Genomic DNA, 27,727 nt, shown 5'->3' with positions numbered 1-27,727 from the left:
TAATTAAAACACGGAAAAATAATATATTATCATAAATTATTGATTGTTTTAGTCGTTGGACTATTTTTTTATTGTTAATCGTAGACTATGCAAAAAATATTATTTTCCACGTTGTCAGTGATTTTATTTTGTATTCTTAATCATGCGATGAGTAATAATTGTCTACCAACAGTTGGCAAGGAATGAGTGAATGCGTTTTCTGCAGTATTTTATTATAACTATACCCACATTTCCACTATTGAATAATAAAAAATCGTGTACAGACGTAACTAGCGCCGAAAAATACGATTAGAAAAAAAAAACCTGACAGGCAAATATTATGCGTAACGACCAAAACATTGTCAGCCATTTCTTTCGGTTTTAATGGTAGTAGAAAGTAGTGATTGTTCGACTTTATACGAATATTACTGAGACGGTGATAGTTTTTTTAAGCTGTTACGTATGCTGTTATGTTTAATTTATAACTTTCTTTTTGCTTATATTATGCGGACGACTATTAAAATTGTGTGTAGGCCACATTTTTCTTGCGTAACCACAGCGATTCATCATGACGATGACGCTCACATTGTGCCAAATTTACTTCTCAATGAAAGCCTCTATGCGGAGTCCCGTCATTTTGGGGTTTTAAATGTTATATAATAAATCAATTTTGTAGTTACAATTGGGTAGTTCGATGACATTGCATGTTCTAATTATCAATTTCATTACAAAATAATGTAATATAATACCAACATGTTTTCACTTCTTAAAAGTACACGAACTTTAATACCTAATGTTCTAATACCATTACCAGAATATTGTGTGAATCATTTAAAAAATTCGTACGTGAAAATAGGTATTTTTTTAACATTCTTTTTAACACTTTTTGGTATTATTACTTCAAATTCCAGGTCACAGTCGTGTGAAAATGCTAGCAATATAAATATAAATGGTATAATATACTGGTTGGTGTATAAGGTCGATTTTTAAAGGTCAGTCCTGCTGAATGGATTCATTGGATTCCACGCGCAGCCCACAGTCTTAACTTGTTTGGATCAATTGCAGTGAGTGGTAGTAAAATGTAGCAAAGTTAATATTAAACTGAAAGTACACATTGCTCTACTAAATATACTTGTATTAGTATATATATTATATAAATGAATATTAAATAAAAAAAAGCATTTGATGTACTATTGTAGACCCTACTCACTGCATATATTGATGGCAACAACAGGCCATGCGTCCCAACGAAAATAGTGTAGTGAAACAGTATAGCAGTGGTAAAAGTGGAACAATCACATAAATCTATTGTGACCTCACTGTAAATCGAACTTACCTGCCCGTACTACGCGTACTATTTTTAAATTCATGTGTGAAATCAGGAGCGGACTGCTGAAATCTTGGGGTAGGCAGATAGAGCGTCGCTTGGGGGGCGGCAGTTACTCGATGGGCGGCAAATCGAGGAGAATCATTTGGTATATATAAAAATAGCTACCTAAACTTAGTAATAACAAAAATACCTTCCCATTAATAAATTCAGCTCACTGGTTGGAAACAAAATCTATTAATTAATGACTAATTTTTTGAAGCTTTTGCAGCCACGGTGGCCGCGCGGCATAAGCGTTGGACTATCACGCCGTGGGTCCCAGGTTCGAATCCTGGGTCTGGCAAGTATACATATTGTTTTTCAATTTGTGTATGAGTCAGGGTATGGACCTAATAGGTTGAGCAAGTGGCTGACATCCATTTCTCGTAAAAACAAAATCTGTTAATACAAACCTCTACTCTGTAGAGGCCCATATGATCCTATTAGGATCGGACATGGTCAAAAAAAAAAAAATTTTTTTTTTGAAGAGTTCGCAATGTCTAGTTTACTTCCGTTGGTGACAAGAAACGACGACGTGCACGGATGATACAAAATACTGTATAAAAAAATGGGACGAGATTTTGGCGCTGCCCAGGGGCGGCATTTTGTCTTGGAACGTCACTGGGTGAAATACTGGGATTAATCCCATGGCGTCGAGTCCCAAATTCAAAATTTTTGCTAAACGTTGTAATTGCAAATCGTGAGCAACTCGTGTAAAAACTCGAAATAGGTGTGATATTACAACAACAAAAAACTGTTAAATGATACTCGTAATTATTCATGGCGCCTTGTCTTTATTAAATTTTAGCACCGTCATAGTTCAATGTTTGAGAATATAATTAATTACATTACATGTCATCAATACGTCTTTGTGTTAAGAAAAATCTTCACTTTATTCCCCGTAGACCAGCGGTTTCCAACCTGGGAGGCGCGATCTATTGCCAGGGGAGGCGCCAAAATTTTTTAATAAATTAATTTTTATACCATAATATCTACAAATAAAATATTTGGAGCGGAGAAATTAAAAAATGGCGCTTTTGCAAACGCTCTGTTTCGGTAATGCACAAAACGACCGCTGGTTGCATGAAAACAATAACCTCAAATTTAAATGTCAGGGTGTGATATTGTTTTTTTAAATTGTTTTTGACGTGATTTCTTTAATATAATATAACAATAATACATGTCTTCACTTTTAAATGATTTCTACGCCAGATATATTGAAGCAAACAAAAATCTATTTCCTGAGTTCTTGGTTAGTTTGCTAATGCATTTTTCATATTATTTTATTAGTAGTAAAAAAGTCGCCTGCGGCGCTGCTTTGTTTTAGGGCTATTAAATATTTTAAATATATGGGTGAAAGATCCTGGCCTGTGGGCCCTATTCAGTATGTGGAGCTCATGATAGAATCCATTAATTTTTGTCAATGAACGATGATGAATTTGGTTGACTTCTATTAAAATTGATTGTGGTAATAAGCAAGCTCATTCGTCGCATTAAAAAAAAATAATTAAAAAATGAATTTAATATAAGTAAGTAGTAAAAACTTGTGTGTTAAAAAAGTGTCTGTATTATTTAATGAAATAAAGGGGGGGAGGCGCCAAGATTAGATTTTTTTTAAAGGGAGGCGTAGTGACATAAAGGTTGGAGACCACTGCCGTAGACATCAAAACATATTTTTTTCTGCTGTAAAAATGCGAGCTTTTTTTTAGATCTTCGAAGCTGCCAATTCGTTTTTTCTTCCCAGTTTTAAAAATGAGAGCTTTAGGTTCGAGGTCGCTTTTTTGTGAGACTACCTACGTCCTATATTTTAATGTTATGCGTAAATGCATATTATGTTGTGTTTTTTTTTATCGAAATCTCGAAAATCTCGAGAAAAAAAAGCTTCTCGATCGTAACTTTTATTTGAGACTTACGTAGTACACCTAAACCCTCTGTAGTTTATGGAATTAATTGACGGTAATTTATGTGCATATTCGGCCGATATGTAGAATATTCTGTGTTGGATTCGAGACTACGTTTTCGCCTTATTAATGATAATTAAATTATCACCATTTTTCCAATGAAAGAGTAATAACGAATGGTACTTAGTTAGTTACTTAGATAATTAGTAGCGTATTAAACAAATCATGATTCATTCATAGTTAACGTTGATTTTAAAAGGTGATGATAGCTTGGAAATTATCATACATAAATAATCATTGACCCTGCTAAGTGAATACAGTGGTAACGCTACTAAACTTGTCATCAATTTGTTAGCAGTTTACATAAATTTGCATTTTTAAAAGGAAAAAGTTCAATTGTAATATTTTGATTTGTTGATCATACCGTTACATAAGTAGGTAGGTACTAAACATTATGTCAAAACTGGTTTTTGCTTGTGATTTTTGAAGATATTTTGGTAATGCAACCAATGATTGCGTTCAAAATAAACATGTTAAGATTAAAGGATTGACATATTCTTGTTATACATACACGTTTTCAACACACGATTATTATTTCAAATTATTTCAGGTTTTACAATAGGCTTGTCGACCTAAATTACAAAATAATGATTTTGGATCTGAGAACTTAAAGCGGCAGTATATAAAAAAAAAAAATATTATCACAACAGGCCACTACACACGAATGGGTGTTATAATGTGGATATATTTAAGCGGACATGTGCATCATCGTTAGGATAACAATGATGCGAAGACATGAATGAGGATTTGTATTTATTCCAAATTATGTAGAATTTATTTTCCAACCTCATTTTCCGTGTTTATCTGGTTATAAAACAATGAATTTTTTGCCTAGGTACTGCTTTCATTAGCAAGTCAATGGTGCGAAGTCGTTATATAAAATACACTTGACAAGCGGACGAAAACGATTAGTATAGTCAATTATGTGGTTCAAATTACATTAAACTTTGAAGTAAAGTTTAACTATCGCTTGTTTTATGTGTTTTTTTAACTCACTCTCATAAATTTTCACGAAAAACTGATTCGAAATTCGTTTTGCTCAATAAGTTTGCTCCGTCAAGTACCCAATCGCATAGATACAGTGACAAAATCCCCGACAGTCTATATAATGCATATGCTCGAGTAAAAACGTCTTTTCGTGATGTCGCTTCTCGCTACAGATGGTGGTGTCTTTATTCAGTAGTTCTCCTGTGATATCACTGCACAAGACGTTACGAGCTATTGAAGTTCATTCTTTATTATTGATAAAATACTGATAACTATTTTAGAATGTTAAGTGTGCCGTATACCTAATAACTTCACGTTACTTACACGTTCATACCACATACGTTAGAATTCAGTGGTAGTCAACCTTTTTATACTTACCGCCCACTGTTAGTAGTACAATTTTCTAACCGCCCACCGGTTCCACAGTAATGGTGATTTATAAAGTGGGGAATTAACTTTACTTTATATAATTTATAAAGCAGAGTTACAGTAAGTTAAAGCATAATAATAATAATTAAATACCAAATACTTTATGCCAGACTTTCGCTAAGTTTGGCAGAATAAATCTTTATAAAACAACTTACTGTAGTTAAATCTACCTTTTTATTTATACTTTGCATACATACATAGAAGCACGAAGTCTGCTGAAATTACATTTAATTAGGTAATAAAATTATCAATGAGATCCTGATGCATTACTGTTTCAGATAAATTCTTTTATAAAGGGTATTATAATAGTATATTTTATGAAAACATAATGAAAATGTTTTTAAAACCCCTACCGCCCACCATGAAAGCTTGAACGCCCACTAGTGGGCGGTTGGGACCAGGTTGACTACCCCTGCGTCAGATGAATATTTTGATTAAATATCTCTATTAGATTAATGCTTTATTTTTATAGATGTCCATATTTATCACTGTAGATATACAGTTGGTTGTTTATGACGTGCGGATGGTGGTTATTGTGCAATATGAGTTCGCAAACGATACTCATTTTTATTCGGAACGAGTCTTTCGAGAGAGAAAGTGCCTCCACTTTTACCTGTCATTATTATTTGTGCCGTAAATATGTTTTTCGCGTTGTATATTTTTAGTGGTACCTGATAAAAATATGACTAAAAAACTACAACTGTTTCGCAATAGTGATTTTCGATGGCTAGTCCAATCGAGATAGTTTAATAATTAATAATGATTGCAATGTAATGTCAAAGTATTACCAGTATTATTATGCACGATAACAAAATTGTGTCTTATAGATTTTTAACATTATTTTGAAAAGCATAAATTCCCCTACAGTACTTAGGATTTACCAGGAGCGAGTTAGTCAGGTGATGGCCCGGGAAAAATTCCGGTAGGTCGATGAGACCCAAATCCAAATTATTTCGTTACAAATCATGTACAACGCAATGATAGAAATATATCAAAAAATCATGCGGTGTAATTTTCGCCGCTTTTTCGTGTTGTTTTTATTACATTTTTATCGTCCTCTTAGCTGGTCAATGAATTCCTCGACTTCGACCGAGTTACGTACAACACATAGGTCGTTTATCGATTCATTCGTCGTAATATCAACACCGGTGATTTCTTTATAAACTATTACTTTTATTCAACGAATAATTCACAAGATTTGAGAATTATTAATTTAATTTAATAAAACGCAACATTTTTAATGTACTTTTTCCACTTTTAATAAATAAATCTGGATCAGTTTCGTCCACCTCAGAGAGACATTTTCATAGTAGGACGAAACATGCAAATAATACAATGCATTGCCACCATGAATTGACAGTTAACACTATGAAAGATTAGAGAATGTTTTTTCTTTTTATATTGAATAGTACCTATAGGTACATAATTTGAAAACACCTATTAGAAAAAATCTTTTTAGAAAAATTCGACACCCGGTGGGACTTGAACTTGTAACCACTGGTTTCGCGCTAATGTGCTACGAGCGTCCTACTTAATTACGAAATTAACTAGTATTCAAGTACAAGAAATGCTTATGTTAATGTTGGCTATCGGTTTTTGCCAGCTACCGACATAACACACTTGCACTTTTTTAATAAATTATTTTTATAATGTTTGAGACTTTCACAGTTGTTTGTTATCGTAATGGATTTGTGTGTTTTCACCGCTTGTTCTTCCTCCTTATTTCCTCGACGCTTCGGGCTCGTTGCAGTGGCCATTTTCAAGTGATAATGTGTTCATGAACATAATAAGTGGACACCCTGCCACTACTTCGCCACTGGAAGTATTTATTTCTTTATTGTTATTAATTGTCTTCATATTATTTATGTTATGTTTTCTTTCGTTTCTAGGTTACGAGCGCTATAGTGTACTGAACAATGATGGATTAAACTAAAACACAGACTTTGTCTACAACCAAAGTAGTTTTATCACAAGAGGCTGTCTTTATAAATCAGGTATGTTGCATTCATAGTTTATTAATTCGTAACTTTACAGGTTATTGAAATTTTCAGTCCATGTACCACCAATATATCTCATAGTTTTAAGTCATTCCACCGTAAATATCCATCGACTAAGTATTAAGTACTTTTTGGGAGTTAAGTAGAAACTTCGCAGGGTTTCGAGAAACTTTTTCGCATTTTGATTTGCGAAAGATGGAACTATAATATGTATGTATACGATTAATACATATATCAACGGTAGCTAATGATATTTTGTTTAGTATTTACTGGTAAACAAGACAATAACTTTAAATGAAATCTCTAAAGAATTAAGGCTATACCTCAGTTGAGGCATGGTCTAAAAAGATCGTGGCTCGGCGATGCGCGGATTGTGCAAATGACGCGTGCCGAACGAAATATAATTTGTCATATAAATCCAACATGCGTCCATTTAATGTTCTGTTTATTGTTCTATTAGTAACAATAATAATATATTCATTGACATGTTTTCTTTTTCAAGTAAATGGGTAACGTTTTTTAGTCATCTTTACACGATTTAAGAATTAATACCCCCGTCGCCATCGCGAAACAAATTGACGTGTTCACAGCTCGACGTTCGCTCTCCGGTTGCCAGCGAGTCCAAAATTTCGTCGCACCTATAGTTGAAAATTATTTGCCGTTTCACTGAAGTGTCTTAAACAACATAAGAATCTATTTTTTCGAACTATCGTTTAGTTATTACATGTTCAAATGTTTTTAAATAGCCATGCCTAAATATTATCCAAATTTTACGTAATTATTGAAGAAATAAAAGTTATAAACGTCTGTATCTTATATTTACACGATATGTCGTTATTGTTTGATTCACTTAAATCGCTACGACATTATAAATAATTGAAACCTGACCACACTATTTACTCATGGAGGATTGTTAAGCGCGACCCACATTGAGGTGCATGTCGCCTACTGTCACGATGTCGCGGCGAAAATTTAGTCTATGGTGTCGTCATTTTGCAGAATATTTTGAACGTGTACCATCTCCGTAAATTCACTGAAGAATGACACTGATAACGAGTGCCTACTATAATGTATTAGTAATTTGAATTATCATTAATTATTCATGTTAATTTAAATTAATTTTAACAGTCTCTACGTGTGCGTACGTTAAAATACTTGCGGAATGACATCCATAGATAATAGAATCCAACCTGCAGACCATAGGTAATAGACAACATTTTTATCGAAAATACATAGTGCCTACGGCTAAAAACAAAAAGTCGTGATTTTGACATGACGTTTGAAAAGTGTAGGCATGTAGAATATGATAAAACCATTCAAAACGCCACGCAGGTGTCGATGCAGTGCAGTTCAACGTGTGGTGACCTCATTGTTGTTTTAGTGATTACGGCAGATTTTGCCAACTGACAATGTTCGTTTAAATGTTCAAAATGTTCTACGGGATGGGAGCATCAGTCTGATAACATTTTAAACACCAAGAACAACGACATTACACACTATTTTCCCGTAGCGGCAGCCCGTGACAGTAGGCGACATGCACTTCAATTTGGGTTCGCGCTTTACGTACTCACGCAGTCAGGGCACGGCTTGTACTTTTGATCGAAAATTGTGTAGTAACAATATTACTTGTAATTTTGCACGAAAAAAATGAGTACGGAAGGTATGTTAAGTTTAGTTTATTACACCGAACATGATTATTTGATACATGATTTCATACATTCGTACATTTGCGTCGGCTTTTGATCGATTCAGTAGTAGTGGACAGCATTAATATAACTATTGAACTAGTACCTTCACACATAATGACCGAATAATAACAAATTATTGGTTTAAAATTTATTAAAGATATATTCGCGGTTTGCGGCTAGTGTGTCACTGTCATTAGGACTGATAGACCACGCCGCAATGCAAATTTTTGTAAAACATTCTAAACGAGTTTATTAAGTAGAAATTTATCATTTTTTTTTAGAAATATTTAAATATCAAAAAGACACTTAACGAATAAAAATTAATTCAACATTTTATTATAGTACTTACTTTCTCCTTGCTAAAAATATGTTAAAACCTGAATTTTTATGGAAAAATTTAGAAATGTCTAAATTTCAAAAAGACAACGAATAATTTGACATGTGGTGCTTTCCCCTTGCCAAAAATATGTTAAAACCGGAAATATTAAGTTTTATTATTTTCGGAACAGTTTAATCTATTTTATCAATGTCAAATATTTTTTTATTGTCAGAATGCTATATTATATTTTCTATTGTAATTTGGAACAGATCGTTTTTTTTTCATTTTTGTGAATAAATTATCATATTGATTTATTATGTTCGTTTCACTGTGAGTGCTGGTTGTCGTGATGATTTTGTTGCGGTTTTGACAAATTCGAAATTTTTTATAAATATGAAATGCAGTGTTCAAAGAAACAATCTTCACTTTTATGCTCATCTTGTATTGTTCTCTTATCTATTCTTTGCCCGTGTCTGCTCCTTAGGTGGAGCACATAGACACCACGCGGCACTGATGAAGGGCGGGGGCAGGCTGTTAAGATCCGAACATAAATATTTCGTATTTGTTTTTATTGAACTATCACTACAATATGTATAATATAGTGTTTTAACACTTTTTCAGTCATATTTATTTGTTTTCGTTAAATTAAGAATACCTGCGTATTATTAATAGATAGTGTTAATTAGTTTTTTTTAATTCATAAGCCCTGCTTAAGGCTATACTTCAGCTGAGGCACGGTCTAAAACGATCGTGACTACGCGACGCGAAGATTGTGCAAATGACGCGTGCAGAACAAAAGATACTTTGTCATAAAAAGTCAACATGCGTCCATTTAATGTTATATTTATTGTTATATTACTAATAATAATAATATATTCATTGACATGTTTTCTTTTTCAAGTAAATGGGTAACGTTTTTTAGTCATCTTTACACGATTTAAGAATTAATTCCCCCGTCGCCATCACAAAACAAATTGACGTGTTCACAGCTCCACTTTCGCTCACCGATTGCCAGCCAGTCCGAAATTTCGTCGCAACCTTTAGTTGAAAATTATTTGCCGCTTCACTGAAGTACCGGCTTAACCAAACCATAAGGGATAAAAACTATTCTTCTATCTATATAATATCTAAAACGATGTATGATTTTAATATTATATAATTTATAATTTTAAATATTTCAGAGATAGACAACTGTTTTTTTACTATTATCTACATACTGTGTATCTTATTTGGCGGTCTTTCGGGACGCTGAAATCTGATAGGGTTGAAAAAATGCAGTTTTGTTTTTTTCTTACCTTCCTACTTGTCACATAACCGTGAGCAATGCGGTTTCACTGAGTCTTCGTAAGGGACCATGAATCGCTGCCGTAAAACAGTACCATCATAATGAACGCGTTGAGCGTTGAACGTGGGGCATTTAATTTTAACCAACTAAAGCTGTGAACCCCATGCATTCCGCATTGAGTAGAATGTTCCTCTAGCAATGTTTCCATACTGATAGCGACCTCTCTCAAGGCGGCTTGCTTTGTCGTGAGGAGATACATTATCGTGTCCCTTATTCACGTCAAGCGGGTGTGCGCCAAAATCTTTCCTGTGGGTCTATTCTATACTTATCGAACACTAAATTGATAAATAGTATCAAACTTAGGGTAGGTTTGTATCAAAATATTAGCACTTATTGTAACAATTACACGAAGCCGGTTTTTATTGTTGCAATAAGTGCGATATTTTAACAGCAGCAAGATAGGTGCTGTTAAAATATAGCACTTATTGCAACAATAAAAACCGGCTTCGTGTAATTGTTACAATAAGTGCTAATATTTTGATACAAACCTACCCTAAGTTTGATAATATTTTTCACTTTATCACTTTAGCGGTCGATAAGCATAGAATAGACCCACAGGACTAATTATTTTCGCAGCCCAGAGAGTCACCTTTCTTATGAACCTTTATCATTTTATCATTTATGGAATTCTTTGGACCGAGTTCTTCGTCCGGCACATTTTTTGTCGATTGCATGTTCTGTTCTTTGCCGTCTTCCCCTGGTGTCTTTCCATACGCCTTGTATTGTAGATTTTGATCATCGGCGTTCGTCGGCGGCCAGTTGAAAATACATACTAATAGCTTGGGGATATCCACAAGTAAGGTTTCCGCTGGCAATAATAATTGTTTAATAATATAGTAAGTAATTTACTTCTAGTAACTGTGTACCGATTTAATATTATGACTTCCCGCAATTTGTGATTGAAAATATTGTAAATTTACCAAAAGTGATTTCCGAATGTGTTGATAATTATCTCATATTATTACTTGTACAGCACTTCCATTCCCGTTATAAGTTAACTGCCTTCCATGTATATAATAAGCCTTGGATGTTCATAAGATTGCTTTGGCATAGCGTGTGTGGCTATTATATTGATAAAAAATATATAATTTATACATATGCCACTTATTCCCGGAAATTGCCGGACATTTCCGAGGTGTTCGGCCGCTGTCCAAAGGGAACTTTCCAAAACTGTACTTATTGTCAGTGGCGGATCGTCCATATGCACTGCGGTACTGCAGCACCCCCAAGCAAATTAAGACAAATGTAATATTATAATTTATACATCAATTTATGTATATTATATGAAAATATCAATATTATTAAGCGTGTAATCAGCTCGCCCGAGCATCGATACATCCAATGTCCAATAATATTATCATACAGCGCGGTAGGTACTTGATTTTGCACAGTACCAATTTAAATAGAATATTCTCGAGTGGGCGACGGAGGGGCGCGGGCAGCGGTGCTCGCAGCTTCGTACTGCCGGTCAGACAGTCCGTTTTCAGTATTTCTCCGTTTCTGCGTCGCGCATGAGCACGCGCGTCACAGCGAGGAAAGAAATATAGCTATAATGATTTATTAACATTGTTAAAATTTATTTCTGCAAGCAATTTATGCAAAGTTCTTTATATTAATTATTAATATAATTAATTATTTATATAAAATTTTAATGTTAATAGTAAAATATAATCCAAATAAACATTTATTTTTATTTTTAATCAACCGCAGCACCCCCAAATATTTTATCCACGAGTCGCCACTGCTTAATGTTATAATATAACGATATGACGTAACGACTTGTAATATATTTATTGATTTAATCGGGGAACACAACAAACTGTGACTGTAAGATATCAACTAACTGCCATTTTAATCTGTATTTTGTAGCTATTGTAGCTAAATGGGTAGGTAGGTCGGTGGTACAAAATTGTACAATCACGTATTAGAAACACGCGCGATAGAAAAAATGTCCCCGTATACCCGATTTAACTTATACATACATCAATAATGTTGTCGTTATGAAACGATGTCTTAACGATGTGATGTGTTAATATTTTTACAAATTATTAGTAGGTATACATTGGTATCGTAAATGTATCGTGCTTACCATAGCCGCCACATCCTGAAGCCGGCCCCCGGAGGCCAGGATCTTTGGCGGGCCCCCTACCTATCATTAAGGTTAACGGCAGTCTGACGCTCTACAGTGGCTTTTTTTAAATGGTATTCGAGATCAGTAAAAATTCAGTGTATTTTTAGTGTTTTTAATACATCGCATTATGGAGTTGTCGAGTATCAATTAAATATCAATTAAAATGGTAATAACCCCGAAGTAAAATAGATTTAGATATTTTTTTTTACTATTAAAGCATATTATTTAAGTGTGTTGATCTCAATTATGTGGTCGACCCGCCTCGCCCCCCCCCCCTGAATCAGGGCCCCTAGGCTAGAGCCCTGTCACCCTTGTGGGCCATCGTGCTTACATTTCTTGGATCTGAAGTCCTAATCTATTTTTTTCTTATTTCGTTTGATATATGTATACCTTTGTTTTAAATAAATTGTAGTTAAACTATGCAAGTCCCGCTGTGAAATAAAGGCAGATAGTCTGTTTCTAAAGTCTGTTCGAATCCCGCATCTGGTAAATGTGCATAGTTACCTGCTGTTGTTCAATATAGTTTTCATCCTGAGTGAAGCTCTAATGATATATTCAGCGAATAGCAAGTAACGGTTTCTCATTTTTTTTTTCATAGAAACCTCTACTCTTTGGCAGGCGTACATGATAGTATGTTCCGCATAAGGAGAGAAATTGTTAATTTACTTAACATCAATGTCAATTTGTGAATTTTTAGTTATACTGATTGTAGGAGGACCCTAAAAATATTTGCCACATAATTTGTAAAATTTATTTTAACTCTATCAACGATATTAATATACAGATGTTATGTATCGTGTCCGGAAACTTGTACGCATGCAGTTCGCCGTATCACACTTCACCGTGAAATGTTGTATCGGAAATATATGGCCGTATATTAAAGACCGTCCAACCTCTTTAGGTCGTATAGTATCTACTGACATAAAATTCATGTTTAAATAAAACACGGTTCTTACCGGTTTACACTTTAGCAGCAAACAGTTTTTGAAAATAGCCGATATACTGGATTATTTGTTAGGTTAGGTTAGGTTTTAATTCTTGAATTCATGAATTTTGTCAAAATCAGCTATGAAAATTAAATTAATGTTCATATTGAATCTAATAAAATTGGAGACCGTATAGTATACGGTAATCTCTTTCCGATAGAAAGCTCACGGCGGACTGTGCCACGGTGAAATGTTTTACTTACAATTTACATGTAACCGTTATATAGATGACGTTCGTCTTTAATGTCTAGTTTATTCATTGATGTAGTATATCTAGTATATATAGATTATTTAGTTATTTTGCGATGGATTTAAAGTAAATGATATCCTAGTTATTGAAAGTTTTTTTTATTTGATAGTTTATAAGCTAATTTTCTCAGTGTTGTGTTTTAATAATGTATAGTAAAAGCCACTAGCAACACATTTTACATTCTTGCATTTGAATATATTGTTGTAGGCGTAAAGTAGGCAAATTACTATGCAGATTTGTGCATAATAATAAAAATTGTTGTTATTGCTCATACATGCTAATTTCCGAGTTAATTATTTTACAATTACTGAGTTGCGGCGCAGACAGTCAAAATCAATTAAATCCAAGTTTTATCAGATACGTAGGTACTCCTAGAAAACATTTCAGGCAAAATCATAAAAAAATATGGATTATTCCGTGTATGGCGTGAATATGTTGATAGGTAAGTTTAAAAACATCCATTCTCAGGGCAGCTATTTGTACATTTGACTTTCTGTGGTAAATCAGATTAAGTATGTGTTTTTGGATGGTTTTAAATTTTAGTAACATACTTGTAAATTCTCAACAAACTAAAATTTAAAAACATTCCTGATTTACCACAAAATACCAACCTTACAAATAGCTGCCTTAAGAATTAACGTTTTTAGACTCATTCAACATATTCACGCTATACACATTAATATATTGAAATCTATCGTATAAGTAGGAATATGAATGCAATATAATTTCGAATTGACGATTTTTTTGTATTTGAAATAGATCGGTTTTATCAACCCGCGTTTTTTGTTTTGCGGTATCTTCAGGCACTATATTGTATAATCCTATAATCAGCCTATTGTCAATAATTGATATTTATTTTCCGGGACTGCACTGAGATAAAAACGCGTTGCGTACAAGCGTAAACAAGTGATTAATTCAATGATTATTTTTACTTAAAATATTCTATTTTCAATTACAAAAAAACCACAAACAATATTATTTGTTTATTGCCACCATGGTCCTCACAAGGAGGTGGGGGTTGGGAGGGCTCCAGGTTGGGGGCCCGGACTCAGGCAAAGCGAGTCGACAAGATAAATGAGATAATAAACACACATCACAAATTTTCTCTAATAGTAAAAAAAGTCTTCTCCTTCAATAATGTTATTATTTAAAACTATGTGCTTGTACGATACAATTTTTTGTTAGTATAGATACTCGACAACTCCATTATTCAAATGGATGTATTAAAATATACAAAAAAAAACATTAATTTTACTGCGTACACCATTTGGAAAACGTTACTGTAGACCATCACAGTGCCTTTATACCCGCCAAAGATCCTAGCCTGGGGGCCCGCTTCAGGATGTGGGGCCCATGATCGCCATCATTTTTAAATATTATACCACCGTACGAAATTGTTTTAGAATCGCCATCATGTGTTCTAATATAAAAAGTGATCACATGAACCCAGTAAAAGTGCAAAATCTTTGTTTTATTGTTTAATGGCAAGTAATATATTTCTGCCTCAATCGAGCGTTGCGGACATCCTATATAATATATTATAGTATAGTACTGAATAGGGTTCGTTCCAGTTTTTCTTTCACACTATGTCATGAAAGAACACGGTTGTAGCCTGTTATTAATCGTTTCGATATATTTTGCTTTACTTCAACTTTGACCTTAATATACCACATACCTATTTATTAACCCCATTTTACTTTATATGTGTGTATGTAGGTATAACAATTAAATAAGTATGACTTTTAAATAATGCGAAAGGGTACAGGTTTAAATCTGGGTACAGAACTAGAGAGTTATACTGATTTTCTTATATTACAACAAAAAAAACATTAAAAAAAATGCAAAGATGGTTTCATTTTTATTGGTTGTCATTTAGACATATTTTGTTGCAGATTAATGTGTGTCGTTAAATAATTTCTCACAGTTATAACAAGAAATGTGTGTGATATTTATTTTTGTTCCTCACACGTTTTGCATGTTATCATATTATATACGAGCGATTTGACTACTTTCGCCTAAATTTTCACTATTTTCGAGATTTTAAGCAAGGATTTATTTGTAGTAACATAATCCGCAACTTTCCACTGTGATATCTTTTTAAATTATTCATATCCAATGAAACTAATTTCACTAATAATATAATATAATGTATTCATGTTTTATCGGATTGGTCTTAGTTTATCTCATGTCCAAACTTTTCTAAAAATTCATGTGACGCTTGTTTCGGAAGTGTAGTGTTCTGATGTTTGGTCATCGAATTCCTACGAATACTTTAAGAGATCGATACTTATTGACACAATCACTGCTGACCTTTTAATTAACACATTTAAATAACACGTTAATTGTATCTAATGGCCAAGTCCTCCAAACGCGCCAGTCGCGGTGTTAGCACTTAATGAGTTTATTAATCAACTGATAGCCACATAATTTTAAAAAGGCTTATTAATGAAAGCTGGAACGGGGTCACTAAGGGTGATTTTTAAGTCGGCTGGCATTATAGATTCAATAAATATTCTCTTAAGTGGGCAGCGCAGTACCTACGTAGCTATCATTCACTAAGGCCTACCGTTCAACATCCACGTCCTGGCCGGGATCCTTCCTCTTGACCTGTACATACAGGTACACGGTGCATTCATGATGCTCCTCAAAAGTGAAAAGGCCGTTGTTGGCGACTTTCACCTTGCCCCGCCTCCAAATCTTCATGCTGAAAAAGTATCACTGAGGAAGCGGACAATTCGTCAAATGACGCTGGATACTGCGTCGAAGTGGGATGCCTCTACCAAAGCAGACACTGAGACACACATACATATTTGTTCTTTCCTAATGTTAAATGACGATTCGAGATAACCAGTTTGACTCCTGACCATCACACCAGTCGATTTTTGAAACTATTCGGGAGTTATTTTAGGAACCGTCAACAATACGTATCGTACGGCCTTTATCAGTCACAGACCTTTTACACATTTTCTGGTGTCCCCCAGGGCTCAAACTTAGGGCCGTTGCTGTTCACGATTTTTTTATAAATGACATAGCATTGGTAATAAAAAATGCTATGTTTTTGTTGTTCGCTGATGACTTGAAACTCTTTTTGGAAGTTGTCACCTTGGACGATTGTCGTCAGCTCCAACTTGATATAGATAATGTATTAAATTGGGGCAGGCGTAACAAACTAGAATTCAATATTGATAAATGCAATCTTTTATCGTTTACCAGAGCCTCAAAAGTGTTGTTTTTCCAATACTCGATGCATGGCAGAGTTCTGTCACGAATATCATCTGTAAGGGATCTTGGCATTACGTTTGAGAGTAAACTGACATTTATTAGCCATATAGTTACCATTTGTAACAAAGCGCTGAAAATGTTGGGCTTCGTCATGCGTACTTCCCGGGTCTTTTCAGATGTTACGGTATTAAAACTTTTATTTAATTCTTTAGTTCGAAGCAGACTTGAGAGTGGGTCTATTGTTTGGGCACCGCACCAGTTGAAGTATGGCCTTATGGTGGAGAGGGTACAGAAGAAATTCTTGAGACTCCTTTACTTGAGGTTGTATGGATACTATCCGTGGCTTTATCCAACTGACTTTCTCTTAGGCATGCTTACATACTGCAGTCTGCAATTTAGAAGAAATCTTTATTTAGCTACGTATTTTTTTCGACTTAAACAAGGTATAAATGAGAACTCTGCCATTCTGGGCAGTGTTGACCTGTGTGTCCCTGATAACTATCTTAGAAATAGAGACCACCAGTTGTTTATTCTCCCAAGGTACAGAACCAACCTGCCACTGGTAATGCCAATTGGGAGAGTGATAACTATGTTCAACGAAATTGCTTCGGGTGTTGATATATTCCACCTACGTGAGAATGAGTTTAGGTGGATGTTGTTTTATAAAATCTTAAAATAGGGTCTGCTTAACTCATCCGGTGTACTTCCTTGTACCTATCTAATTCATCTACTGATATATCTCTTTTTTTATGTAATACTGTTATATTTATATATCTTTCTTTCTAAATGTCATGTTGTGAACGTCTTAAACTTATAATTTGTAATGTCCACAATATGTTAAAAAAAATAAATGAATTGAATTGAATGAATTGAATTGGCAGATAACTACAGCATGCAAACCACACCCTCTGGTAATGTCCGAGAATGTGCTCCGAAAGGGAAGAGATACCTAAGTCAATTTATACAATGAACCACAAAATAAAGTCGCAACAACTGTACGTAACACATACATCATAAATGTTCACATACATTAAAACAGTTCGCATTTTTTGAGTTAAGTGCTGACGTACAACATATTTTTTTATAATATTACCTATTCAAACATATAGTGAAATGTTGTAAATCAAGTATTATAATACAAAATGTTCATATAAATCCTTCATACGACATAATATACATACGAGTTCTACATGTTGATTAAATATAACATGCCTTGTTCCACCGTGAACATTATATTTTTAGAATTATTGACAAATTTAAAATTAATTCAAGGATTTTATTTATTGACATGGTGTGATGTCAACCAATATATCGATTTGTCAGAAAAGTGAACTTCCCCATATCAAGTTTTGAAGGAAACAAATGATAATGTGTATTAAACAGGTCTTAAATGTTTGCTCCACATAGTACGGGCGGAGTAATAGCGAGACGGTGTTGCGAATGAGTGAGTCTGATTATTGCAGCAGGTTTTATCTGTGTCAGATGCTTGCTGCAGTCGTTCTACGGCATACTTGCTTAAAAGCGCACATATTTCTGCATTGCTGCAAGTGGTTCACTCATGTTACCATGTAGCAAACATTTTTAACTTCGCACATACCTCACGGAACCAGACCCAAATTTGATAGAATTGCATAAAGAATGACGTATAATTCTATATATATATATATATATATATAAAGTCTAATTATTACATCATCAACGCAGCATATTATTTAATTTATTAATACATGTCCTTGAAAGAAACGTATTATTAGGTACTTCTAGGTGAAAACAGCTTGTTTGTATTTATTTTGATGTAACATTATTTGATATAGAAATTGCTAAGCTATAAGTCCGTATGTGTTATTTGCTGAATATGATATTTATTTAAAAAAAAATACCCCACAATTAGCTAATTCTTGACAATCTATCACTTGGCTTAGCAGCCTTGGTGTATATGCATTATGTTGGTGGTAATCTTAGGTTATAATATCAACCCTAGACATCATGTTCTGGCGCGATAAAAAAATCGAATGAATTTCTTAGGCAAACAAAATCCAATGGGATTACTCGGGACTTTGTTGTCATTACTTTCGATAGTGTTATGCATAGACTATAGATACATTGTCTTATGTGTATTTTATATTTCTCCGCATCGTGCTTTATGTCAGATATAATATATATAAACTATAAAGTGATCCTGTAAGCTTTAAGCTTGTGTGCATATATTCAAAAATGTTTGAAGAAAGCATATTTATGAATTGCATAATAAATCGATTTATATTAGTTTTTCAGTAGTTTATATTATTATATGTGTTAATTGACACCTTCAGAGAGTTTTTATGCATCTAGCAACATCAACTATATGCCATCTGCATTATGATCATTTTTATGATAGTCTATCTCTATATTGACGCAAAAGAGCTTTTACACTGCACATCCAGAGCTTTTGCAAATAAATGCAACTTGAAAATAGAGTGAAAATAACATGTGAGGATATCGTAAATACAATTTCTTTTAAAAAGAAAAACAAGTTTTCAGAAAATTAGTATCAGCCATTATGTATTTACCTATAATATGATAATCAATTAATAAATCACAATGTTAAAAGTTTCTATGCCAATGGAAACCTTTGTTCGTTGAATCGATAGGAGCGATTAAGGTCTCACAACAAGCTAAATCAAATACATTTGAAATGTAAAACAATGTTAAACACTATTTTGTTTTGTTGCTACTTTGTTTTTTCATGTCATATTGTGAGCATCTTGAATTTGTAATTTATTAAGTTCAATAAGTATATGTAAATAAATAAATTTAAATCTGAAACACGTCATCAATGCATGGATGAGTATGTTTCTTTGCTCATTGCATCAATGTCGACTAGATATGAGACAAAGGTGTGTTATTTATATTGAAAAATAAACCGAAGCGGCGCTCGGTGCGCTCTCTACGAAGTAGGCCCCCTCCCACCCGCGCATTACCCTTCACCTATGTAATAAGGGGCACAAGATGCACAAAATAATTATTATTATCAGCGTCTCTCATAACAAAGCACTACAAATATTATTAAATTTCTCGGGGCTTGTAATTAATATTCACGATGACATCATTCTACCAGCGAAATATCGGACACGCAATAACTAAACAATGAGTTCACTGTTATTAAATAATGCCTTCTCGCCCGTCTATTGACGACGCTTCCAGAAGCGTGATTTTGCTTGCCGTGTTCAATGAATGGACTACGTTGTATTTTCGTTAATTCGTGCCGCAGAGAAGCCACACAACGGTGAATCATGGGGCGGGCGGGCACAATGCGTCGTCAAATCCAGTGTGCGCTGGCGTATTTGATTACGTTGTATTTTCGATGATTTACGCGCCACTTGTGAAATTTTGCGCGAGTGCCCCACTCGCTGCGTTAAGTGGGTTTTTACTCCTTAGATCTACCCAAAACTGTGTTTTGCTTGATACAAGTTTTGTAATATCTTTAAAATTTAAATGAATGTTTAAATGTTAGAATTGTACTTACTTTGTCATAACGCAGTATTAAAATAAAGCAAGGAGGAAGAGGCAGATATAGCTACCGACATGCTACGGCTGCACGATTAGAAAACAACCAAGTGGAGAGAGATTTTGAAGGAAGCCAGAACCCACTTGGGTTGTCCATCTCATAATTACGTTAAAAATATGTTTATTGAACAATCTACACAGGTGCATTACGCATTAAAAACCGCTAAACTGCAGTAATTTCACCTAATTTTGAACAATTCACTAAATTAAAACATGGCCTTAATGAATACAAAATTACTACAAAATCGGCAACAATTTTATGTATTGAGGATATTGCAAAAATTAATAAATAACAAATGGAATATATTATCATGAAATTAATTTATATTTTCTAGACATGTGAAAGCTAAAATGACATTGAAACAAAAAAAGTTAATCTGAATTGAATGTCATCAAGCTCTTATGACTTATGACAATGCATTATAAAAAAATATCATCGGACTCAGCAAATGACAATCTAACTAAGCGTTGCGTTTCTCCCACGATCCATGACCACACCCCGCGCCTCTTACATTAATAATTATTAGTCATACAGTGGGTACGTCTCTCTTGTAGTATCGCTACAGGGTGGAAAAGGGCGGCCACGGGGATAAAATCCGTGGGGCTATTACTAAATATTGCTTTACTTGGAAAAGCTTTTTGAATAGAATTAGATGTTTGAAAAATGCTTTAACCTTGTGTTCATAATATATAATACATTAGTCTTGAATAAAAAATAATTATCATTAAACATGTTACGTTATCGAAAATATTAATCTTTCTTTAAAGTTTGTCCAAAATCTCTATCAGTGTTACCGAATTACCTTGTTGTTATCATTATCAATTATCATATTATTTTAATTATCTTGTCAGTAACTCCCTGGTAACTACTTATAATTTTATTATTGAGAAATTTATCAAATCCGGCTCAATATTGTCGAAGGTTACAATCAAATGTGTACATATACAATTTTATTTATATGGCCAATCTTCTTTTTGGATATACCATTCATGTGAATAGCGTCGTAGATCGTTCGGGAGTTTTGTATTAGCTTTTGTTACTTACTACAATTTTGCCTCTACGTGCTCTCTCACATGGGTACACTTAACCAGAGCGTTGGAGCGGAGCTCGGAGCAGTGGAGCAATGGGGGCTTACCCGGAGAACCGAAAATTTGTAGTGCTCCACTGCTCCGGATGTTTTTTTATTATTAAAATTCCGTCCTAAAATCCAATGAAAATATCAAATTTGACACTTTGCAAGACCGGAATTATTTGAAATACGGTGAGTTGTAAATGACCTCTTTTTTTACAGAAAAAATAATGAAAGACGATTTGCTGTCGGTGAAAAGGACGAATAAACCTTATTTAAATCCTACTTATTTTTTTTAGATTTGTATACCTACATAATATGTATTATATTATAATACTTTTTACTCGGAGCGGAGCAGTCCCTGGAGCGAAGCTGGAGCAAGTATTAAGTCCCGGAGCGGAGCAACTCAAAAAAGGGTCCGCTCCAACTCTCTGCTCTAAATTTAAAGTCATGTAAATTCAGTCAAAGCACATTTGAGTAAATGGCGACTTTAGTTTTGAGTAACTGCTCCTGAGACATTCGAAGTCATAAAAAAATATGCTACACATCCAGACGTAGGGTCCCGTGATATGCCCGATAAGACCGGGTGTAGTTTGGTGATGCCATTAACTTCAATAGCACCTTCGACAAACAGTGTGGACTATGAAGAAGTAGTATTTTACTATATACCTACTCACACTATTAATTATATTGTGAGATTTGAAACCATTTACTGAACGAATGGATCATGATTAAGTTGGTGAAGTGCACAGATATTAACATTGCTAATTTTGTGTTTCCAATTTCCTGACTCAAGCAATGACTGCCACTTTTAGATTGTCATTGCGCTTTCGGTGCTTACACTCATTACTTTCTCACATAGTCGCATACATTTATAAATGATTTCACGGGATTTTCCATCTAAATAATAATTCCGAAATGTTATTGACTGCTTACCTACTCATCGTAACGAATTGTCTTTTCATACGCCATGCAAATTGGTAAAAAAATCATAGTAGTGTGAAGTTCTGCTCAAATGAGGCGAACAGTAGACCAGAAAGCCTCTTTTGCTTAATTGTCATATGCGTAGGGCGGCCTATAGCGTCATGGGTCCCAGGTTTGGATCCTGGGACTGGCAAGTACACATATTGTTTTTCAATTTGTGTATGAGTCAAGAGTATTAATAGGTTGAGCAAGTGGATGACATTCATTTCTCGTAAAAATAAAATCTGTTAATACAAACCTCCACTCTGTGGAGGCCCATATGATCTTATTTGGTTCGGACATGGTCGAAAGAAGGAAAAGAAAAACGAAGGGTGCATCTGTATAGAATAACATTTTCTTCAACATCCTGACCTACACTAATTCGTTACAAGGTTAAACGGATGTGAAAACGTTGTATAGGTAGGTACATATATTTTTATGTGTGCTAATTTTTACCCGGCGGTCTCTAACATTGAGCCAAATAGTTTTCTATATAGTGTGTTGCATATTTTAATGTTTAGAGTTTTTCACGAACCACTTCGCCATATTGTTTATAATAAAAACGATATAAAGTTAGACAGACGAGTTAACAGGCTGTTTGTTTTCCTGTCTTTCCTGTCCTTCACTATTGAGAATTGTGACTTGCTAAATGTCCTAGTTATATCTCTCCAGTGATCCCGGCCATCCGCTGTTCCTTAACTGAAGGTATTATGATGCTTATAACGTAATAATTCACTTGTTTTGCTCATCCAGAACCGACCCTTTACGTTATTTCTTTCAGAACGGAGATATTCATCTTGATTCTTACCGTTCATAGATTTTTTAGCGTGTTCGTCTAATACCACAACCGAAATATATAATATGTATCTACACCATGCGTATTTTTTTCTTATACCGTCCAAATTTCAAAACCATAAATAAAAATGAACCGCCTTGACTAGGAGAACTATATTATATTTCGATATGGCACTGGTTTTGCATATTTTATTGTTGCCTATCATCACTCCCTTTGCGATGCATATTCTGCGATTAATCTAAGTTTCGCAACCTCCAGTGTTCGCAATGAAAGAGTCAAGATAAACAAAATCATCAACAGACGAAAAATTTACAAGCCAGATGGCCAGATGCCTGTTCAAAAATGCTAGATCAAAGATATCAATAACCTCAGAATTCTGAGTCATGTGACATTCGGGTAGGTCAAAATCATTGTGTGTTTTTATTGAACTCTGTACTAGCTAATATGGCTTCAATGTCTACGAACACTAGACGGGTACTTTATCTTTAACGGATGGTTTCTTGTATACATTGTTATTTTATTTAAAGTCTTTAATTTATTATTGTTTTTATAGTGATGATTATAGTGCTTTTACCACTATGTACATAATTAAGTAATTAAAAACTTCTAAAACCCGTTTTATCTATAATATTTAATGTATTGTAACATGTTATATCGTCGTCGTCAGTCAGGACCAATCCATTGCTGGATGAAGACTTCTCTAAACTGATTCCATTTTCGCTCATGTGCGTTTCGTATTTTTGAAGTTATACTTCTTTAGGTGCGTTTGGGAAAACAGATCAGAGTGTATTTTTGGCGTGAGACGAAGTTGCGCGCGCAATAATGTAACGCATTAATTTGGCGTGGGACGGAAGTTTTGCCCGCCGATGCAACATAATTTATTTTGCGCGGCGACGTTCGGGTGTTCTAAATGCGTGAGGCTTGTAAATTTTCAGTTGTGATATTGAGGGCTGTGGCTTAGGCCGGTTGAGTAAAGAGTGAATGTTGCAACTTTTATTTGTGAATAAAATTATATATCAACAAATAAATAAATTATGTGAATGTTGAGTTTGTAAATAATTCATACAATGGTATGTTGTAAATTTACAATATTTAGACACTTCATACACAAAAATACATATTTTTACAGTTTAGGATAATACTTGTCGTATATCCCATGTCAATTTATTTATCAGCGGTTTATAATAATTGAAGACAATAATAATTATTATGTTTCATCACAAAAGCCAATATCACGTTTCAGTTAAACCATTACATAGGTCATAGGCTATGTTTTACTTTTGATTTGTAATACATTATTATTGTTAACGAAAATAGTTGTACAATCATCTGTTTAAGCAAAAATGTTCGAAATAGCGGTCTGCTAAATTTTTCAAACAGGGGTTTTGGGATTTTTTTCTGTTTATCGACTACTTAATCTGCAAACCAGCCAAGTACATTTTTGACCAAAAATGAGATTTTTATGGCATTTTGTTATAAAGCATGTTTTCTATGCTATCGTTCTTCACACAAAACGGCTAATTGCAGGTGCCAAATTTCCAATATCGTAAATGGAACAACTCCGCTCTTTATATAAAATTTCTTTATATATAAAATGGAAGCTAAAATAGTTTATTAAAATTCATAGTGCAGCTTATATGTAAAAAAAAATCCAATTGTATTCTTGGAATAGTTAAATTATTATGTTTTTTCTCCCTCCTGAACAATTTGCCTAAAGCGTCAATTACATTGAGCTTCTTTACGAGCTGTTTGTTGGCGAATTTATAATCTGCCTGTGAAGTCGCCCAGTGTAATCATCGAACAAGCTAACATGTTCTCAATGTAATTGAAGCTTAAATGGAGTTAGCTGATTTGTAGATTAAGCAGTCGTTATGCATCATGAAAATAATCAAAACGCTGATCAAATGGAAAATATTTTGAAATCGTAGGCGGACATTTCAATTTTATTAAAGGTATGTGTTTTGTACAAAACGATATTTAAAAATATAAAGTCTGTGAAAATATCCACAAAGCAATATTTGTGTCGATAATACGACAGTGCCCTGATTTGACATTCACGGTCTTATAATAATTGCCTACGAGTGCATAATCCGTACATTTTATTATTATACAATATAACAAAATAAATATGAGTACTCAGATATCAATAAGTTATCTAGATTTTAGGTGCATAATTTTCGCGACAAATTGTGTTTTGTATAACAAGAGTGTATAATTAAAACGGCCATGAAAAGTGCTTTATATCACTTTATGTATGCATGGTTTATTTGGTGCGATAAAACATAATATGACAGATAATGACATATCGTTAAACTGTTTGACAAATAAATTCATTATTATATCGATCCAAAATTGGAATAATTTGAGAGGACGTATGTACCTAAATATTCATGTTGAAATTATTGTGTCACGTAAATACCTACCTGCTCACTTTTTCGATTCACTGACCATATTCATTGCCGACTCAAGTACAAAGCCGATATATTCACAACGACTGGTCCTACTTTTTCCGCCCATCCCGTTGTTGTCTATGGATGACCTGTCATTGTTCTATAGAGTGCTCATACTGACCCGTCTATCGTGTTCACACATGGAATAGGTGGCCATATACGTACAGTTTTCGTAACAGGTTGAACATGGCACAGACAATAACTGTTCAATAACTGTACGATAGTGGCCACACCACCGATCAGTTTAACTACCCCATTTAAATCTGTCGAACTGTCAACAGACGTGCCCATATACGTACAGTTATTGTCTGTGGCAGAGCAAGTGTCAAAAACTATGGAGGTTAGGTTCGCGGAGATATTACACAGGGGTATTGTTTCAATTAGTTTTAGGTAGGGTATACTTGAACGATGATACACGAATAATTTTACTTTGAATTTATTATGGTTATAATTGTTTTTATTAGAAACAAATTGACATAAAATACACACCTATGACGTTGGTAAAATAAATCATGATTTCGCTAGTGGATTGTGTATTTTATCGATTCACCGAAACAATATTATACACATTCGTGTAAATATAAAATATAATCTTTTCTTTTGAATAAATTATTCCCTTTAATGGACAGTATTAATTAAGTAAGAAAACGGTAATATTTATAAAGGTATTGATTTTATATACAATAAATTTAAACATGCCACAAAATTATATTTACATCAATCATCAGTATAATAATTAATTACTATGATATTATTAAAATATATAGGTACTTAAATATTATATTTATATAATATTTTATTTATAAAATATTAGATTTAGCGACATTGTCATTCACAATTAGGTAAATTAATTTATGTTGTGAACGTCTTAAATTAATAATTTTTAATATTCACTACATACAATAAATAAAATTTGAGTACTGAGTTATTAGTCTATATTTTCACAATAACTTTCATTTTAACATTTATATTATATTGTAAGTATAAAATACGAGGGTGGGTCAATAAGTCCTTAGAAAAGCCGACAGGTGGCGCGACTAGTACTGTAAGCGGTTTGTTTTCATGCAGCGGCACTACCGATTCAGTATGCTGCGAAGTTTCAATCAGATTGGTCGGGTTGTTGTGTGTTTCTCGTACATTTAAAAAAAAAATTGCTTGAGGAAAATGGAAAAATGGAAAATGGAGAAAATTGAGTTTAGAGCTGTTATTAAACATTTTAATATAAAAGGGTTAACAGCAAAGCAAATAAAAAATGAGTTGGATTTAGTTCACGGCATATCTGCTCCTTCACTTGCAACTATTTATAACTGGTTAAATGAATTTAAACGTGGTCGTACATCAACAAAGGATGAACCACGCTCAGGACGTCCTGTAGAGGTGACTACACCAGAAATGATCAATAAAATCCACGATATGGTGTTAAGTGACCGAAGATTAAAGTTGAGTGAGATAATTGAGGTTACAGGGATCTCAAAAGGTAGCGTCATTTCTATTTTACATGACAAATTGGGCATGAAAAATATTTCTGCAAGATGGGTGCCGCGTTTGCTCACAGTCGACAATAAACGCAATAGGGTGGTGGCCTCTAAAGCCCTGTTGTCGCTCATGCAACGCAATCCGGATAAATTTTTTCGTCGCTTTGTGACTGTAGATGAAACATGGATACACCACTATACTCCCGAGACGAAAGAACAGTCAAAGCAGTGGATTGCGAAGGCAAACCATGTCCAAAGAAGGCGAAAACCGTAAAATCAGCTGGTAAGGTTATGGCTACTGTATTTTGGGATGCACGTGAAATTATTTTCGTTGACTATTTGGAAAAAGGAAAAACAATAACAGGGGATTATTATCCATCTTTATTGGACCAGCTAAAAAACAAAATTGAAGAAAAACGGCCTCATTTAAACAGGAAAAAAATCCTCTTTCATCAGGACAATGCCCGTGTTCACACATGTTTACGATCAATGGCTAAAATTGAAGAATTGAAGTTCGAATTGGTCGACCACCCACCGTATTCGCCAGATTTAGCCCTAAGTGGACAACGTTTTTTTTCAAATGAAAAAGTCATCGATCGGACAAATGCTTATTTTGAGGACCTTCCGAAAACTTATTTTTCTGACGGTTTAAAAAAAATTGAGAAACGTCTAACCAAGTGTATTGAGCTCCAAGGAGATTATGTTGAAAAATAAAAAAATAATACAAAAATCAAAACTGTTTTAATGCTTTTTTCTAAGGAATTATT

At 34.0% G+C, this 27,727-nt stretch overlaps 1 protein-coding gene across 2 annotated transcripts in view; it reads left to right on the top strand.

Moving 5' to 3' along the window:
• The window catches only part of Abcd1 (ATP binding cassette subfamily D), a 143,605-nt gene that overhangs the window by 59,839 nt on the left and 56,039 nt on the right, over positions 1 to 27,727 (top strand). For both annotated transcript variants that reach the window (XM_085954524.1, XM_085954525.1), the window contains exon 2: positions 6,612 to 6,716. The gene's annotated coding sequence lies outside the window, so the exon portion shown is untranslated. The remainder of the gene's footprint in view (positions 1 to 6,611; positions 6,717 to 27,727) is intronic.

This window comes from Rhyacophila brunnea, unplaced genomic scaffold, assembly GCF_057557595.1.
Source record: "Rhyacophila brunnea isolate RB1 unplaced genomic scaffold, BYU_Rbru_1.0 scaffold_4, whole genome shotgun sequence".
Taxonomy (NCBI): Eukaryota; Metazoa; Arthropoda; class Insecta; order Trichoptera; family Rhyacophilidae; genus Rhyacophila; species Rhyacophila brunnea.
The sequence above is the reverse complement of the archived record's forward strand: the minus strand, read 5'-3'. Positions and strand labels throughout refer to the sequence as shown.